This window comes from Cnephaeus nilssonii (assembly GCF_951640355.1).
Source record: "Cnephaeus nilssonii genome assembly, chromosome: 9".
Taxonomy (NCBI): domain Eukaryota; kingdom Metazoa; phylum Chordata; class Mammalia; order Chiroptera; family Vespertilionidae; genus Cnephaeus; species Cnephaeus nilssonii.
In genome coordinates this window covers 29,650,924-29,670,529 of record NC_137080.1, presented here as the reverse complement: position 1 = coordinate 29,670,529, position 19,606 = coordinate 29,650,924, and the positions used below count along the sequence as shown (strand labels likewise).

At 44.4% G+C, this 19,606-nt stretch overlaps 1 protein-coding gene across 1 annotated transcript in view; it reads right to left on the bottom strand.

The window, feature by feature from the left end:
- Nucleotides 1–18,748, bottom strand: part of STX11 (syntaxin 11) — a 32,570-nt gene extending 13,822 nt beyond the window's left edge. Inside the window, exon 1 of the mRNA XM_079779664.1 lies at nucleotides 18,530–18,748. The gene's annotated coding sequence lies outside the window, so the exon portion shown is untranslated. The remainder of the gene's footprint in view (nucleotides 1–18,529) is intronic.
- Between the last annotated feature and the right edge of the window lie 858 nt (nucleotides 18,749–19,606).

The following is a 19,606-nucleotide window of genomic DNA, read 5'->3' as shown; positions in this document are numbered from 1 at the left end:
GCCTTCCCTTCCTTTTGAAGATTGTGGTCATAACCAAAGTAAGAAGAAAAAAGAACAATGCTAAAAAAAAAAAAATGACCTCACACACAAGCAGGCTCTGCAGACAATGCCGTGTGCTAAATAGGAGTCCTTGAGCAGTCCTTGGCTGAGTTTCAGTCTGATAAGAGGTTCTGAAAACTTGAAGAGCCAGTTTTGAAATGGAGGTGGATAGTCCTAAGTGTAACAGATCACCAAAACAGAGAACCCTGGGCCGGCGAAATGCAACTTCTCACACGACTCCACTGCCATGTTCTACACCTTCCTTTGTCGTCCAGGACTGGACCACACCTGTTTCTTGCTATTACACTACAAAGAGTATCAATTGGTGGGATGTGCACTAAGTTGCTAAGAACTTCAGAAGTTGATTATGGTTCAGGAGGTGAAAGGCAAGCAGAATACTTCTTTTCAGAGTCGTAGAATCTGCTTGGAATTCACATCTACTTAGAGAGTGGCCCACTGTCGAGCCTGGGGAGATATTCAAGGCCAGCTCTGCCACCACTGGGACGGGCCTGGGCGCCCTCGCTGGTTTCAGTGTTCCCGGCAGAAAGAGGTCCATTCCTGATGGATGAGTGCTGTTCAGATCTCTGCTGGTCACATTTCTTTGCAGTCACCTTCTCTTCCCCATGTATAATACCTACTACTTAGGATGGTGGAGAGAACTAAATGAGATAGTTCACGTAAAGTTCCCAGAACAGTGCCTGGCGCGTATATGCTACCGATTACTGTCTATTCTGGGATTTTACTCCGCTCAAAAGACTAATGTAGATTCAGTAACTATTGTATAAATGGTGCATTTGCTCATTCATGTGCCACTAATAGTTTATTACCTGTCTCATCTACAATCACGAGTGAACACTAACACCTGTGCATTACTATATTCTTTGGGGTTTTAAATTACTTTTTTTCTAATTCTGTTCCTGTACAATCTCTCTTTTTTTTCTGCGTATGATAGCAAGCCATGATCTCAGGCGGGGGGGGGGGGGGGGGGGGGAGGGGAGGGGAGAAAGGGAGGATAAGGAAAAGAAATCAAATGATACAGAACTGTTTCACATGAAAAGTAAAAATTTCACATCATCTAATACTACTCTATATTAACCAATGACCAAGTCTATGATATAGTCTGCAAACTCTCTTCTATCCTAAAGTTCGTGAAGAGTTAAGAGACAAGCATTCAGAAGAAGTGACCAGGATAAGATGAAATATAGAACATTTCCCTGGTAAACCACAGGAGTTCTCCGGCATTTCTCCTGCTGGGGGCATCTCTCAGGGCAGCAGGGCCCCGGGGCAGGTCCCACGGTGCTTGCCCAGCACCAGCATTTTTGTGCAGGAGAAATTAGGTAAAAAGGAACGCCAAAGGCAAGCTGGAATGGGAGAGGGAATTTTAAGCTGGGAGGGAATCTTCATGTTTTACTTTTACGTTCGAGAATCGCACGGTGGTTTCCGCACTTGCGCCCGCCCCAGGGCCGGGGAAAGAGTGTGGGAGTGCCTCGGCCAGCCTGAGGGCTGCTGTCTTCAGGCTTAAGGATTACAAAGTCAGCGCCAGGTTTTCTCTTGGGAGCAGATGGACCACTTCCATTCGATCAACACCCATCGAACGTTTCCCTCATCAACGTCTCACAAAGGTCAGCCCCATTCCCCACCCCACCCCATTAGTTAGGTTTTGCTGTTCGTGTTGGTGGGGTTTGTTTTGTTTTATAGGGACTAGATCTTGCTCCTCAGTTAACTGACATGATTCCTGAAAGCAAATGTGGTGTGGGAGAAGGGGCTATTACTCCTTAGGAACCACGTGCAGATCATATGATCTAAAATGATCTTGAGCCCGGCCAGCATGGCTCAGTGGTTGAGCGTCGACCTATGAACTAGGAGGTCACTGTTGGATTCCCAGTCAGGGCACATGCCTGGATGAGGGCTCGATCCCCAGTGTGGGTCATGCAGGAGGCAGCCCACCAATGCTTCTCACTCATCATTGATGTTTCTATCTCTCTCTCCCCCTCTCCCTTCCTCTCTGAAATCAATAAAAGTATATTTAAAAATATATATTTTAAATTATCCTGAAAGCCAAACAACTATTCTATGATCAGTTTCTATATGATCTGATAACTCACAGGACAGAATATTAATGTCCTATATTCACTCAGAATCTCGGGAAAATATAAGTTGTTAGGTGCTTTGCACTTACTGTATAAAAGAGGGCCAAGAAAACAAATTCAAATATCACAATGAAAATTTTTATTTCAAAGTGAATATGTCGCCGAAACCGGTTTGGCTCAGTGGATAGAGTGTCGGCCTGCGGCCTGAAAGGTCCCAGGTTCGATTCCGGTCAAGGGCATGTACCTTGGTTGCGGGCACATCCCCAGTAGGGGGTGTGCAGGAGGCAGCCGATCAATGTTTCTCTCTCATCGATGTTTCTAACTCTCTATCCCTCTCTCTTCCTCTCTGTAAAAAATCAATATAATATATTAAAAAAATAAATAAATAATAAAATAAAGTGATCTTCAGCAAAGAGACTTTTCTTTTGCATGTTGAATTTGCACCTCCACTTCCTGCCTTAACCACTCTTGTGATTCTGCATTCTTGGAGCATGATGAGCTACTAGAGCTGATCCTCCAATGATCTGCGGAAGTTTTCCCCCTCCGGGAAATGCGACCTTCCTGAATTTGTTGATATTCTTTAGTTGACCATAATCATCCCTCACACTGGGTGCATTTCTGGAGGCAGAGTTACTAACCACTAGCGATCTGCATTCAGCCGGTAACACCTTCCTTGGAGGCGTCTCACCATCATCCTGACGAAAAGGGGCCACATGCTAAGCTGACTAGCTCAGGGGAGGCCTGCCTGGCAGCCTTGCAAACTCAGAGACCTAATGTAACCACAAAGGATGGTCTGAAATGAAAACTTTTAAACTAAAAGCAGTTTATGGCAGGTAGTCATGTCCTAGGCTAGATTCTTTCCTGACAAAAGTCAATCTTTACAGCAACTAAGACTGTCTGTTGTCTTTTGCATCTATGATAACATATCTTTGGAATGTCAGGGTAACTTGTAACTTCCCTTTTTCCAGACCTCTCAGGGCACAACCAATGTACCAGGGTGCCAGGGCAGAGACCACAAATTCCCTCATTGTTACTGTTATAATGTTAATTGTTGCTGTTAACTATCCTGTACCCATCTATGTAAAAGAAGCATATGTCTATCATTTTATTTTTTATCCAATCCCAGAGGTTTCTCCACTTTGCTTTCCCCCACCTCCCTAATCTATCACCAATAGATTTCATGTAACCCACTTACACCTCCTCCTTTGATTGTATGTATAAAACAAGGTGAAAAACCACCATTCTCTGGGGCATTATCTCAATATGTTGAGATTCTGCTTCCCAGCAATTGTTGACTGTTTGGCTCAAATAAACTCACAAAAATTCTTTGCGGGTTTGAATGTTTCCTACATTAACAGTTATTAGTTGACCATAATAATTCTTTCTTGATCTCACATTTCTTCCCCATTTCATTTTCTTGAGACATTTTGTTACTTTCTGGTATTGTTTCATCATTAAAAGAGTCATTTGTTTTTATATCCAATCTTGACATTTTTCTGATTTTGACATCTTTGTCCAACAAGTATTTAGTGAGTATCTACTATGTGCCAGGCAATATGAGAGGATGAAACTAACTCAGTGAACAAAACAGACATGATCTCAGTCCCTCAAAATAGACAGTTTTAGATTTTTAAAAGCTTATATAGAGCATTTCTAAAGAAAGACATGAAAATTTCAGAAATGTGAAAGACTTCTGAAATATTTAAAACAGAGACATAGCTGAAACCCAAACTGACTTAGGCAACTTCCTGATCTCAACACATTTAAAGACAGAACTATCAAGAGAATAAGGGAAATACATCTTTGGTTTTCTGTGCAATTACAAAAATTTTCTTAATTTTAGTAACTGGTGTCAACTATGACACAAAGATATAATAGGTTAGTGTTTAAAAGAGGCTGCAAAGGTGAATAAGCCTGCACTGAACTCCCAGCTCTGAACATATTGGAATAACACTATCAACCTCAAGGGGTACTCAGGGGCCTGACATAGAGTAAGTGAATCCTCAATCCACACAATCCTTATGATTTTACTCACGGTGGCAAACATATGCACTCTCCATGAACATCAACAAGAAAATCTGTAGATGATAGTTGAGTTATTTATTTTTTACTTACTGCCCTAAAACAAACAAACAAACAAACAAACAAACAAACCTCCACTATGACCATTTTATCCTGCCTTCCTTCTAGACATGTCCTCCAAACAGAGATGTCCCTGGTGTGAGAGGATATTAAAAATCAAGAAACCACAATACCTGCCCTCAACTAAGCTTACAATGTATGGGGAGAAGTAAGTATTGAAATAATAAAGGAGTAAGAACTGGCCAGAAAAGGAGAAAGAGGACCCAGCTTAAGCTTCTTGGTGGGCTGGGAGCTACAAACTACAGCACAGTGCTCTCTCCTCTCGCACCAGGGCCAAGAAAGTGAAGTGGGAAGATGGAAGGTGCAGACCCTGACCTCTGAGCAAATGGGTTTCAAAGGGGCCTATACCAACGCAAAAGCCAATCTGTCAACCCCCTCCTAGGCCAGGATCATCAGATTCTTAAAATTCACTTTTTAAAAGCTGTAATGTAATCTCATCATTTTCAGAGCTTTAAGTTTATTTTCTTTTAGAGTGTATTACATATTGAAAAATGTACACATTAATTTCTAGCAATGGCACATTGAATGAGATGCACAGAAACTTCCTTCTCTGCTCCTATTTATTTTACTCAGTAAATGAAGAAGTCATTTTCTTGTCCTTTTTTTGCCAGTGTATGTGCTCACAAACTGGACACACACACACACACTCAGGATTTGTTAGTTTTGAACTAGATAGACAAAAAAATTTTCTTGGTTAAAAAGTGGTCCCACGTCTTATAACCAAAGCCAGCCTTCTAGCTTCTATTTTTATATATAACCAAAGCCAGCCTTCTAGCTTATATCTATAATAATAAAAGCATGATATGCTAATTAGACTGGATGTCCTCTTGGATGTCCTTCCAGATGTCCTTCTGGACGACTTCCAGACGAAGCCGCAGTGGTAGGGGCTAAGTCCCTTGCACGAATTTCGTGCATCAGGTATCTAGTTTTTATATAAATTACTAGAGGCCCAGTGCACAAAATTCGTGCACTTGGGGGGGGGGGGTCCTTCAGCCAGGCCTGCACCCTCTTGCAGTCTGGGAGCCCTCGGGAGATGTCCAACTGACGGCTTAGCGCTGCTGTGGAAGCAGGAGAGGCTCCCGCCACCGCCACTGTGCTTGCCAGCCATGAGCCCGGCTTCTGGCTGAGCACACTCCCCCCGTGGGAGTGCAATGACCACAGGAGGCAGCTCCTGTGTTGAGTGTTTGCCCCCTGGTGGTCAGTGTGCATCATAGCGACCGGTCATTCAGCTATTTGGTCGATTTGCATATTAGCCTTTTATTATATAGGATGTTTCATGAGAATGGGTAACTTTCTCTGACCTTATAACTAAACCTGGCTACTGGTTCTATGATCTCACAATTTTCAGCTCTTTCTCTTTCCAAGTACTCAACATATTCTATTAATTGCTTTACTGAGTATCTTCTCTGTTTTCCCATAAGCTCCATGGGGTTAGAGTCTGTACTTGTTTGTCATGTACCCCAGAGCATCCAGCATGTAGGAGAGCCTCCATAAATATTTGTTAAATAACTGTTCACCAGAATGGTTGTTTCTTTCAATCATTTTTTATGAGGCTAGGTCTCTTCTACACAAAGATGAAAACGATGGTCCTGTCCCTCAAGGTGCTCACAGGCTGGTAGAGAGGATAATGATAGTAAGTGTAATAATAGAGAGATAGACGGGAGTACTTTCTGAGCCCAGTGGAGGGTGGTGAACTCAATCTGGGTGAGGGGAGGAAAGGTTTCTTGATGAAGATAGTGTGTGAGCTGATTCTAAATAGCTTAACAGGAGTTAGATGAGCAAGGAGAAGAGGAAGGAAACCCAAGCAGAGAGAACCTGAGTGAAGGCACGAAGTATTGAAGGTATAGGAACTGTAGCAATCTGATATTGAAGGAGTGAACAAAACATATCAAATTGTCCTAGGAATTTTTCAGATTATTCTTTTGTTGTTGTTATTTTTCCATTGATTTTTAGGGAGAGTGGAAGAGAGAGGGAAAGACGGAGAGAAACATCGATGTGAGAGAAACACATTGACTGGCTGCCTCCTGCACGAGCCCTGACCAGGGCCCAGGCCAGGGAGGAGTCTGAAACCAAGGTACATGCCCTTGACCAGAATCAAACCTGGGACCCATTGGTCCATAGTCCAACGCTCTATCCACTAAGCCAAACTGGTGAGGGCTATCTGATTATTCTTTAGGTGACTAGTATTTTATGCAATGACCTGATTCAAAATTGGTAAAAATTTAAAAGTGCTTTTCCTTTTGAAGAAAAATAATTATTCCCTAATTGCAATAAATCAGATAATATATTTGCTAGTCATAGTCCTCTCTTTCATCTTATTGGATGGTCATTTAAGGTCTTAAGAAAACACCTCAAAGCTTCATCTGGCAGATTTCCTGGAACCTTCTTTTTCTCCTAGAAAACGTACTGATTCCTATAATTCTCTGATTCCCCATCCCCTTAACTCCTCCCTCTCTACAACTATTCCAGGAATTTGGCATCTCTCACCCAGGTATCTAAGTTATTAAAGGTCCAAGGACATCTTCCTCTCTGTCCAGGAATCTTGGTCAGAAGCCAGGCAAGGAATTTGTGCTAGTATCTCTGTTGGCTACACCAGGAAAACGCTATGAAAGATAAGGGATGACTGTCACTGTATTGAGCTTGCTGGGATTAAGGCTGAGGTAGGTCTCTGTTGTCCTATGGTTCTCATGACTGCTTGCTAATTTGAAAATCCCAGCAGGCATGGTCACCATCAAGGGCATAATAATTTAGAGGAATGGTTCTGGAACTCTGGCCTGCATCAAAATCATCTAGGGAAAATTTGTAAAAATCTCAATTCATGGGTTCCACTCCAAAAGATTCTGTTCCAGTAGATCCTGAATGTGGACCTGGACTGTGTTTTCTTGGTTGTTGTTGTTTTTGCTGTTGTTTGGAGAGGAATGGTGTTTTTAAATATCCCAGGTAATTCTGATACTTATAAATCTACAGGCTTCAGAGATTCAATAGACTGGTTTGGGGTCTTTCAAAGGCTTAAAAAGATGAGAGAGGAGGGAAAAAAGAGAGAAGAAATGTAGCCTAACACCACAAAACTGTTTACCATTTAATAATGGTAAAGACTAGAATTATAGCGAAGACCAATATTAATTATACTTTAGTTATCTGGACAGCCAAGGGATTTTGTCAGTCTTGACTATTATGCACCACTACTCTACTTGTCCTGGTCTACCCTCTCCTGGTTCTTCTTCTGCTCTTAATCTTTTTAGGATTAAGATTACCATCTTCTTGCTGTCTGGTCAGCTATTATAAATCCTTAAGGAGCTTGGAGAAAAATGCCAACTTTTTTGCTCCACTCAGCAGGTTAATGGTCTAGGTCAGAAACACACAAGCAAGTTCTTGCAGAGGAGAATGCTCTCTTCCACACAACGGTGGATGATGTGAATCTCAGATCCCCTACAGGACCAAGGCCCTCGTTTCCCCAGTTGCCATAAATATTGGCTCCAGGAATTGCCCTTGACTGAAGGAAGCTGTTAACGCAAGATTACGCCTTCGGCCTGGGTGCAGCTACATCCTAGTTGAGAGATACAATGACTAGTTCCCTTGCTTCGAGGTGGCAGAACAATTTTGAAAGGCCACCCCAGCTCCAAAGTTCCCTTCTGTTGAGGTCACCCTTGTACATGCACTATGGTTCAATTTCTCCCCTTATGTAAACCTGCTGACTTCACTCCCTGAGCACCTGCCAATAAACTTCCTGTACAGAAAATTTCAGAGTCTATTTCCAGGGAATGTCACTGACCTAAGGTACTAAACTTGCCTCCTTCAGTCAAGTACTGACAACACGGAGTATTTGGCCTCTGCACCTTACTTCTTGGGTAATGTTGGGTGGTCACTCAATCTCCCCAAGTGTCTCCTTCTTCATCTTTAAAATTTTAATACAGACAACATCAACAATAATAATACTTATTATTTCTATTTTATGAGGCTTTTATGGGAATTAAAAGAGAAAATATGAGGGGATCTAAGATGATGGTGGAATAGGTAGAAAAGTTACACTCACCTTCTTCCAGGACTAAACTGGAATTACAACTAAAATATAGAACAATCAACCTGAATAACCAACAGAAGTCTTATGACCAAGGATCTACAGACGAAGCCACACTGAGACTGGTAGGAAGGGTAGAGATGCAAAAAGGGCTGGCCCTGCTCCCACGTGCAGTGGCTGAGAATCTGGAGGGATATCTCAGCTGCAAAGGTTCCACCTGAGAAGCACTGGGCCTCAGCCCCATTCCAGGCCCCCCAGCCCCATTCCAGGCCCCCCAACCCAGGACACCAGACCAGGTAAAGGAACCCACATAACATCTGGCTGTGAAAATCAGCAGGGATTCTGTCCGTCAGGGAGAGACAGGATTCTGCTAGAAACCCAGGCGCCTTCTTAAAGGTCCAGCACACAAAATCTCTTTTACAGCTACTTACCCTGGGCTCTGGCAGAGGAGGGTGGCTCAGAGCAGAGCAGAGTCATGCAAGGAGAGACAGGGTTGTGTGGCTCTGGGAGGAGACCTGAAGTAACCACCACCAGAGTCCCTGTGCTGAATCCCTCTCCCACACCATAGAGACCATCTTTCCTGGGTGGAATACCCCCTTTCATATGGCATCAACCTGGGGGAAGGCAATAGTCCCACCCTCTCAGCTTTCTGTACCCCGCCCTGTGGAGATCATGCCCTGTGGAAAAGTCAACTGCCTGGGTCCAGGGTGTAGAGGTCCAGGCAGACTCAGGATTGTCAGAGACTGATTTGTGTGCCTCTGGAAAGGGGGCCACTCTCTCCAACTTCCCAGGAGTCTGACCAGTCCTGTCCCCCCTAACACCGGAGATCCACTAGCCTACCCATCCAACTCCAGGTGCCCCCACCCTGTGCTGAGTTCAGGCTCTCCAGGAGGTCCTGGCAGAAACTAAAACAAACTGAGCTGTGTGGCTCCAGAGCGAGGGCGATTTTTCCCTTGCATGCTTGACCGGCACCACTGTTCCTGTGCAGAGCCCTCCCTTCACATGCTGAATCCAGGTCTGTTTGGGCCTAATGAACTCTGCTGGCCTCACCATGATGACTGCCTGAGACCCTGCCCCACCACACAGGGCTGCAGGCACTCAGCACTGGCTCTGAGTTTGGATCTGCATCAGTCTGGTGAATACCATTGGTTCCTACCTGGTGACTCAGTGAGAACCTACCGAACACAATTCACGTACCGCCAGAGGCTCTTCCGTGACTGAGCCTAACAGGCCGTCAGCATGCAGAGGCAGGCAGAGGTGGATCTCAGGGTGCTGTGGGCCTTTTGCTGACCTGCCCCAGGCTTAGTGAGGGTGGAGGCCAGCCTTGGTGTGCAGCTTGGCCCTTCCCATGCACACCCAAGCCTAGCAGAGGCAGCCACAACTTGTGATTTGCTTTGGGTTGTACAACATCCACAAACCAATTAATGCGATACACCACTTAAGCAAAATAAAGGATAAAAATTATATGATCTTATCAATAGGTGCAGAGAAAGCATCTGAAGAAATACAGCACCCATTTATGATAAAAACCTCTCAGCAAAGTGGGATAGAGGGAACATAATGAAGGCCACATATGAGAAACCCACAGTTAACATCATACTCAATGGGAAAACTAGAAGCACTTTCCTTAGGATCAGGAATAATACAAGGATGTCCACTTTCACCACTCTTATTTGACACAGTGCTGGAAGTCCCAGCCACAGCAATCAGACAAGAAGAAGAAATAAATGTTATCCAAATTGGAAATGAAGAAGTAAAAACTGTCATTATTTACAGATGACATGATATTGTATATAGAGAACCCAAAAGACTCCACACAAAACTGATAAAAAAAAATCATTACTAGAACTGATAAATTAATTCAAAGTAGCAGGATACAAAATAAATATCGAGATGTTAGTTTGCATTTTTATACACCAATAGTGAACTATCACAAATGGAAATGATGAAGAACAATTCCATTTACAATTACACAAAAACAAACAAACCTAGGAATAAATTTAACCAGACAGGTAAAAGACCTGTACTCGGAAAATTATAGGACACTGAATAAAGAAATTGAAGAAGATACAAATAAATGGAAGCATGTCCTGTGCTGATGAATAAGAAGAATTAACACTGTTAAAATGTCCATACTACACAAGCAATCTATTGATTCCATGCAATTCCTATCAAGATACCAATGGCATGTTTTACAGAATTAGAACAAATAATCCAAAAATTTATATGGAACTAAAAAAGACCCTGAATAGCCACAGAAATGTAGAGAAAGAAGAACAAAGTTGGGGGAATCACATCACCTGATATCAACTGTACCATAAGGCCACTGTGATCAAAACAGCATGGTACTTGCATAAAAACAGACATAAATCAATGGAACAGAATTAAACCCATGCCTGTATGGTCAATTAATATTTGACAAAGGAGGCAGGAATATACAATTGGGTAAAGACAGTCTAGTCAGTAAATAGTGTTGGGAAAAGTAGGCAGATACATGAAAAAAATGAAAGTAGACCACCTTCTTATACCATATACAAGAACAAACTCAAAATGGATTAAAGACTTAAATGTAAGACTCAAAACCATAAAACTCCTAAAAGAAAACATGCCAGCCCTAACCGGTTTGGCTCAGTGGATAGAGCATCAGCCTGCGGAGTGAAAGGTCCCAGGTTCGATTCCGATCAAGGGCATGTACCTTGGTTGCGGGCACATCCCCAGTAGGGGGTGTGCAGGAGGCAGCTGATCGATGTTTCTCTCTCATAGATGTTTCTAACTCTCTATCCCTCTCCCTTCCTCTCTGTAAAAAATCAATAAAATATATATTTTTTAAAAAATGGAACTGCCTTCTAACCTAGTGATTCCTGGTATATTTCTGAAGAAACCTAAAACAATGATTTGAAAGAATATATGCACTCTATGTTCATTGCAGCATTATTTACAATAGCCAGGCTATAGAAATAACCCAAGGTCCCATCAATAGCTAAGTGGATAATAAATCTGTGAAACATACAGACAGTGGAATATTACTCAGCCATAAAAAAGAATGAAATATGGATGGACCTCGAGAGTATTATGTTAAGTGAAATAAATCAGCCACAGAAAGACAAATACAATATAATTTCACGTATATGTGGAATCCAAAGAACAATAAAAAAAACAAACAAACAGAAACAGACTCCTAGATAGAGAACAGATTGATAGTTCCCAGAGGGGAGGAGTTTGGAGGACTGAGTGAAAAAGGTAAAGGGATTGAGAGGTACAGATCAATAGTTACAAAATAGTCACGGGGATGTAAAATATAGCATAGGGAATGTAGTCAATAACACTATAATAATTATGTATCGTGCCAGGTGGGTACTGGAAATATCAGGTGAAACACTTTGTGAAGTATATGATTTTCTAACCACTATGAAACTAACACAAAATAAAATTGAATATAAATTGTAATAGAAAAAAATGTTTTAAATTTACCCTAGCCAATTTGGCACAGTGGATAGAGCATCGGCCTGTGGACTGAAGGACCCTAGGTTCGATTCCGGTCAAGGGCACATGCCCGGGTTGTGGGCTCAATCCCCAGTAGGGGGCATGCAGGAGGCAGCCAATCAATGATTTCCCCCTCATGATTGATGTTTCTATTGCTCTCTCCCTCTCCCTTTCTCTCTGAAATCAATAAAAATATATTTTTTAAAAATTAAAAAGAAAATAATCATGATTTCTTTGTAAATAACGAAGAGCTATATCATATTGTCAGCTAACCACACTACATGTTGGTTTATCGTGCAGTAATCAGGGAGGAGGAAGTGGACTATCTACTGATATTATTAAATTTGGCTTACACACTATGTTCTAGTTTACCTCAAGCCAACAGCTTTGTGTCACTAATCAAGGTGCACACGCACATAATAGAAAATTAGACATAAAATCAGGAGGTGAGACGTGCATTGCTACAATGCTGAAACTGAAACAGAAGACAGAACAATACTTATTCACCACTTCCATCTGAAGATAGCAACAGAGCAATTTCCACTACTCTGTACAGCTCGGAATTCACATTATTACCCAATAAGTTAGGCAATGAGTAATGGAATATCATTTTGAACAGAGAAACAAGTAAAACCGTTGGGTATACAAAATGGGGGCTACTTTTCTAGGCAATTTAGTATATTCTGGATTACCCTGATACTGTATCCACTGAAAAGAAAAAGAAAAAAAGCACACAAATTAAGTTGAAAACATTTGATTAGGTCAAGACAGGTATTTGGAAATTACCAATTCTAAAGCTCTGTTTCATATTAAAAGTACCAAATTGTTAAGCCTTACAAAGAACTTGAATGCAAATAATGCCTGGCATCCACAGACTCAGAAGGAGTGACCGACCAACTAGTGACTTACACTGACAGATGGTTTCATTATCAGTAAAAGTCACACAATGGTTAGAATTACCAGGCCCTTAGAGACCTACCACCCCAAACTCTGCTCTCTGCTCTCAGGGAAACCACAGTCAAATCGAAGAGGCAGGACAAACCCACATGAAATATTAACCAAAACCTTTCCCTTTCTCGTTATCTGAGCAGTGAATGAATTACAGGCAGGGATATAGGAATTCAGGCCAAGGGGTCAACATGTGGGCTGGATCATCCATCCCACAAGGCTTCATGTTAGTCTCCAGTAATGGGAAACTATAAATAAACTAGAGGCCTGGTGCACGAAATTCCTGCACTGGAGGGGTGGGGTGTCACTCAGCCTGGCCTGCGCCCTCTAGCAGTCCAGGACCCCTTGGGGGATGTCCACCTGTCGGCTTAGGCCTGGTGGGGGTTTGGGCCTAAGCCAGCAGGTGGACATCCCTCTCGCAGTCCGGGACCCCTCGCTCCTTACTGTCTGCCTGCTCGCTGCTTCTTACTGCTTGGCTTGCTGCTCCTTAGCACTGCCGCTGTTGCGCTTGCCAATTGTGAGCCCGGCTTCTGGCTGAGTGGCGCTCCCCCTGTGGGAGCACTCTGACCACCAGGGGCAGCTCCTGTGTTGAGCTTCTGCTCCCTGGTGGTCAATGCACATCATAGCGACTGGTTGTTCTGCCTTAACGGTCGCTTAGGCTTTTATTATATAGATATCTTGATTTCCGAATAAAGCTGAAGAAATGTTGAATGATACCTTTCCTTCATGTGCCATTTAAAACTTCAAACTTAAAACGAGGCTGCCCAATCAGTTCAGGTACAACATTAGTTCAGTACGTATAATCCTTATGTGGTCCAAAGTAGAGGTCTCTAAGGAAAAAATAATTAGACCCTGCTTGCTGAACAAAAATCAGTCAAGGGTGGCTGATCATGAGACAATGAGAATAGTGAAGAGTTGGGGCCAGTTTCTTTGTGGGGGAGGGGTGGAGAGAAGAGGGTGGGGTTGTGTGTCAAAAATACCAAAGGAATCTTCCTGTAGCTGCAAACAGAAAGCAGGGCCTGAACCCAGAGAACCTGGGCCATTCTGCACAGTCAAAATCAAGAGGTCAGGGGACACAGCAGGCCTCTTAATATGATTCTGAAAGTTAAAGGCAGGAAGGGGCAGGTAAGCACCTGCTTTAGGGTAAAACCAGAACAACATAGGCCCCAGAAGGCAGATCACAAACCAGGAGCGTAAGAACTGGAGTTGTTATGGACCTGCCTGCATTTGTTAATGATTCTTCCACCATCGGACCATGCTCTGTAGATTAATACCCCCAGGCCAGCGTTTCTGCTTCCCCTCAGGAGGGATATTACAGGTCATAGCAACAAAACTTTGAGTGCATCTAAGAAACACAAAGCACTCAACTGCAGTGCTTGAAAAGAGAGATAACCAAGGCACCTTGAAGGACACAGTTGAAACTCTGGGAACCTTCAGTCACTGTGAGTCTTTACTAAAATGTTTTAAATTCCCAGGAGAAAATGTCTAATTATTCTAGGCTCATTCCTAGATCCACCAGGTATATCTCGGGATGGAAGTAGGGGCAGAGTTGCTATGCAGCACAATAGGGTCCATTGGGGGCCCATTTTATGTATTGAGCTGTTTGTTCCTGGAGAGGAAGAATTGTTCGGATCAGAACAATGACTTCAATTTTAGCTTACCACAGTGTCCAAGATTTATTTATTTATTTCCTTTCTTCCTTCCTTCCTTCCTTCCTTCCTTCCTTCCTTCCTTCCTTCCTTCCTTCCTTTCATTCATGAAAATCGCATATCATAGCAGTATGGTTCAGAATGGAAGCTCTGAGCCAAGTGCTCAGGATCGATTTCTGGCTTTATCTATTACAAACACCGTACTTTCTTCACCTGTCAAAAGCAGTCAGCTATAGTACCTACTTCACAAGATTGCAGTACGTAGTAAAAGACTGAATTCACATTATGAGCCTAGCATAGTGCCTGTCACTAATAAGCACTCAATAAACTATAGCTATTATTATTTTTCATTCATTCAAAAATGTTTAATGAATACTGATTATGCGTCAAGCACTATCCTCATTATCCTTCCATTCATTATCCTACTCTTAACTTACGTTCCTCACTTAGTCATTTACTAGGAATGTGGGGGTCATCCTAAACTCCTCCCTCTCCCTCACTACCGCCCACTTCTAAAGAGGCCAGGTTCTGCCTATTAAACATCCGTCAGCTCCTTCTCTTTTCTATTCCTCACTATCACTGCCTGACTCAAACCTTCTTTAATTTCTCTTCTCAAACATGACAGTCATCTGTTCTGTGTCTCCCAAAGGCTAGTGTCACCCTCATCCAATCTATTCTCCATCTATATTCTAAATTGTCTTTTGAATACACATATCTGACAAAATCATGCACTTGCTTAAACTCCTCTATAAGATAAACTCACAACTCCTACCTCGCCACAGGTCTTTGTGATCTGGCCCAGCCTGTGTCTCCAGCCCTCTCCAGCCCTCACCCTGTGTGCATGCTAAAAAGGCTGGAGTCCAGACCAGATGATGCTGATCCTGCTGCTGAATCACCTATCCCTCCCTTCTGACAGCTCCTCCTCTTACATTAAGGTTCATTATTCAATCAGTGAATACTTCCTAACACTTACCAGGAGTAAAGACTGTGCCAAGTTCAGGGAGTGTGATGATGAACACACTCAGTTCTTTCTTTCTCACAGAAAAAATGACTTTGAGGCTCTTGAGGGGGAAATGAAGTATAATTCAGGTAAAGCTGTCTCAAATTTAGCACTGCTACCCTCATCTGTTGGATATCTTACAGAATTAGAGAAATTGAATAGATTTTGGCATCAAGTACAAAGGTACTTCAGCAGATTTCAATCCCAACAGTAAACTGTGACAGTGGATTTACTCATTTTAACTCATACAGCTATAATGCATTTGAAAAGATTGATTTGAATTATAAAAACAATGATCAGTCCTGGCTGGCGTGGTTCAGTGGTTGAGCATTGACCTATGAACCAGGAGGTCATGCTTTAAGTCCAGTCAGGGCATATGTCCAGGGCTGGGGGCTCAATCCCCAGTGTGTGGTGTGCAGGAGGCAGCCGATCAATGATTCTCCATCATCATTGATGTTTCTATCTCTCTCTCTCTCCCTTCCTCTCTGAAATCAATAAAAATATTTTTTAAGATTTTAAAAAAATACACAATGGTTTCACCTCTGTTAAAACCTTTTAAATAAGTGCCATGTTATTCATTGAAGACACTTTGTGATCAATTGAATAAAAATGGTATTGTTTCATTTAAAAAAAAATGATCAGAAAGTTGCTTCAATATCTTACCTAATAATAGACAAACATGTACATTGACCATACATCCGCTATGCCCACAGCCAATCAGAGTGAGTATGAAAATTAGAAGGCCAAAGATGGCGGCCACCCAGCTGCTCCAGGTGCGGAGTGGCCAGGCAGGGCAGGACGCCTGCTATGAGAGGGAGGGTGGGGGGGGCAAAGGGATCTACAGGAGCGGAGTGCCACAGCCAAGAAAGACTGCAGACTCCGCAGTCTGCAGCGAAGATGAAGATGGCAGACTCCGGCTTGAATCTGAAGCAAAGACAAGGATGGCAGACTCCGGCTGGAGTGAAGGCCTGTGTCCCTGGTGCCAGAGGAAAACCGGTGCTGGATGCCAAGGAAAGGAAGGCCTATTGCACGAATCTCTTCATGCAACGGGCCTCTAGTCTATATATAAAAGCCTAAGCTACCGTTAGACCTGTAGCTATGATGCGCACTGACCACCAGGGGGGCAGATGCTAAACGCACAGCCATGGAAACATGGAACAGACTGATGAATCTCAGAGGGAAGGAGGAGGGCGGGAAGAGATTAACCAAAGATCTTATATAGATACTAGAGGCTCGGTGCACGGCTCCATGCATGGATTCGTGCACTGGTGGGGTCCCTTGGCCTGGCCTGCGGGGATCAGGCCGAAACCAGCAGTTTGACATCCCCCGAGGGGTCCTGGGTTGTGAGAGGGCGCAGGCCAGGCCGAGGGTCCCCACCGGTGCACGAATCCATGCACCGGGCCTCTAGTAGTATTATAAAGTTGCAAGGCATTAAAAGTTAAGTAACTGAAAGTTTCTGCAATTGTCTAGGGGTAATAACAGGCTGGGTTTCTTTCTACATGGTTAGGAAATAATACAAAATGTAGTCAATTCAAACAACTTTAAAATCATGCCTTTCTAATTAATATATTTTTACAGCATTTATTGAGTAAAATGCTTACTGAATAAGCACAACAGGCTGCTTACAAAGACAAGCAGATGAATAAGCTGGAAACTGTCCTCATTCTTCTAGCAATGGTGACCAAGTTCATCCAAATTCCCAGACTGCAGAAACACGGGTCATATTGGAACAGAAAGCCTGCTTGGTGCATAGATATGGCATAGAGCTCATCTCCTTCTATTGGCCTTTCCAGTGGGTTTCTGACCTCCCACACTAGGCTTTAGGGCCCTTGTGGGCAGGAGCCTGTCTTACTGAACAGAGCTCAGTGAAGCGTCTGGCACACACAGGGCGCCCAATAACTGTAGGCTGGGCTGCCTGCGCCCAGCTCAGCTCCAATAGAGATGCTGTGCCTTCTCTCCTGTCTTTTGAGGTAATGGACCGTCCTTCCTAAGAGCTACTACCCAGCGGCAGTTAAGGCCCATCCGTTTAAATTTCTCAGCCCCAGCTGGGACCCACCTTCTTCAAAAAGTTTCATGTGGTTTTAGCACTAATTTACTAAAGACAAACCATCTGAAATATTTTGATTCTGAGAGTGACACACAATCACTACGTAAAATGACACGCCTCTGCCATACCATACCAGTGGAAGCAATGGCAACCCGGCTAGTGGATTATGAAATTAATGTTCCCTTGGGCCTCTGTGGCAAAGCGTGTGATTTAAACGGTTATCTCCCATCAGCCCAGTGACCCTCGCTGGTATGTTGTCCCATCAGGCGGGCGCTTGAGGAGATGGAAAACTTGAACTGTTACTTCCTCTACCACCTGCCCCAGTTCAGCAGTGCGCCCATTCTACCTTTCAGTCCTACTTTCAATACAGCCAGAGCAAACCTCCTTTTTCAAACGTTCATGCACAGTCTCACAATGAACACAGGAGCCCCGTGACTCATTTTTGGATGCCCGTGTGGAAATAGCAACTCCTCCCTTCGCTGAGAAACGGCTGAAACAAGCGTGAGAGAAGCACAGGAAGTTAATACTGAGCTCAGCTGGGGTCCGGGGACTGGAGAATTCCCTCGGACAGCGTGGGCACCTCGGCGCTGTCACTACTGCTTGTCTTCAGTCTTCCAACAAATGAGTTTCTCCTGTGGGCCTAGAAGGAGCTGTTGCAAAGCTGTATCAATTTCCCCGCAGTTCCTGGCTCCCGACTTACATACATGAAGTCAAGGAATAACCATTCTGGTATTTTTGAGAAAGTGTAATCTAACAGGAAGTGAAGAGGTGATCAAACCGAAGTAACCCCCCAATTAAACCAACAAAAACAAAAACAAACAAACAAAAAAACTCCAGCCTATGGACTTGAAGCCAAATTAGTCTTAGGCGAATAGTTAAAGGAAGCCTGTCAACAGGTACCTCTGAGACAGTGTCTCAATTAGAACATGACTCCGTTCTCTATGAGAAACCCAGGGCCGAGCGCCCCGAGGTGCCAAGAGTGGGCGAGAGCACTGGGGTCTGACCCCAAATGACTCCAGGGCATCCCTCGCGTCCCGGAGCCAGCCAGTACCCCCACCCTCCTCCCCACCCCGACCCCCGGAGGTTAAGGAGAGAAAAAGAAAAAGAACGAACCAGGAACAGGCGGAGCGTGGGGACCGAGACGCCCTGTCCTGCGCGGACGCGGGTCCAGCGCCGGGCGCCGTGGGAGTCAGGAAACCTGCCGCGCGGCTCCCCGCGCCTCCCGCGGCTCCTCCGCCGCCGCCCCGGCTCCGCGCCGCCGCCTCTGGGCGCCGCCGGCCCAGCCCCTCGGCGTCGGAAGCACCCTCAGCCGGGGACCAGGCCCCGCCCCGGGAGGACAGCACCCGGTCCCCGCGCGTGTCCCCGCCCCGCCCGGAGTCCGTGCGCTCCATCCGAGGGGAGCTGGGCCGGCCCCCTCCTTCCTCCTCCCCACCCCTGCCCGCCCCGACGCTCTGGGCACCCCGTCCCCACCTCCCTTTTCCACGCCCCCCTGCGGAAAGGTGGCCTGGAGGCGCCGGACTTTCCGTGGGAATCCCCGCTGCGCTGGTGACGTTGGCCTGCGGGTGGGCTTCCCGCGCGGATCCCTGCTGCTGGTCTCAGTGTGGGTGTGACCGCCGAGGCTGCAGCCTGCCCTGCACCTGCCTCAACTCTTCTCCCTCCATTGAGTTCCCGAGAGAGTGGGAGGGAAGGAGAGAGAGAAAGAGAGAGAGAGAGAGAGATAAGAAACAGCGATTGAAAGAGAAAAATCCATCTCAGGGTTGGAAGGTCATCTAGCCCAGCTGCCCCTCCCACGTGCAACTCATCCACAGCCCTCAGCTAAATAGTCACTGTACATCCCCACACAAGGTAATAATCCCCAACCACTATTTCTCTTTTCCATGCTAGTTTTCAAACTCCTTGAGGACAGGTGTTTAACTTATCATTTTCTATTGTGATAAAATATATGTGACATAAAATTTACCCTTGTAACCACTTTATAGCATAAAGTTCAGTTTTGTTAAGTACATTCATATTGCTGTGCAACCATCACCACCCATTTCCAGAACTTTTTCACCCTCCCCAGATGACAACTCTGTACCCGTTAAACACTAATTCCCACTTCCCCTTCCCCCAGCTCCTGGCAACCACCGTTCTACTGTCTCTCTCTCTGAATTGGACTACTCTAGATACCTTATGTAAGTGGAATCATAC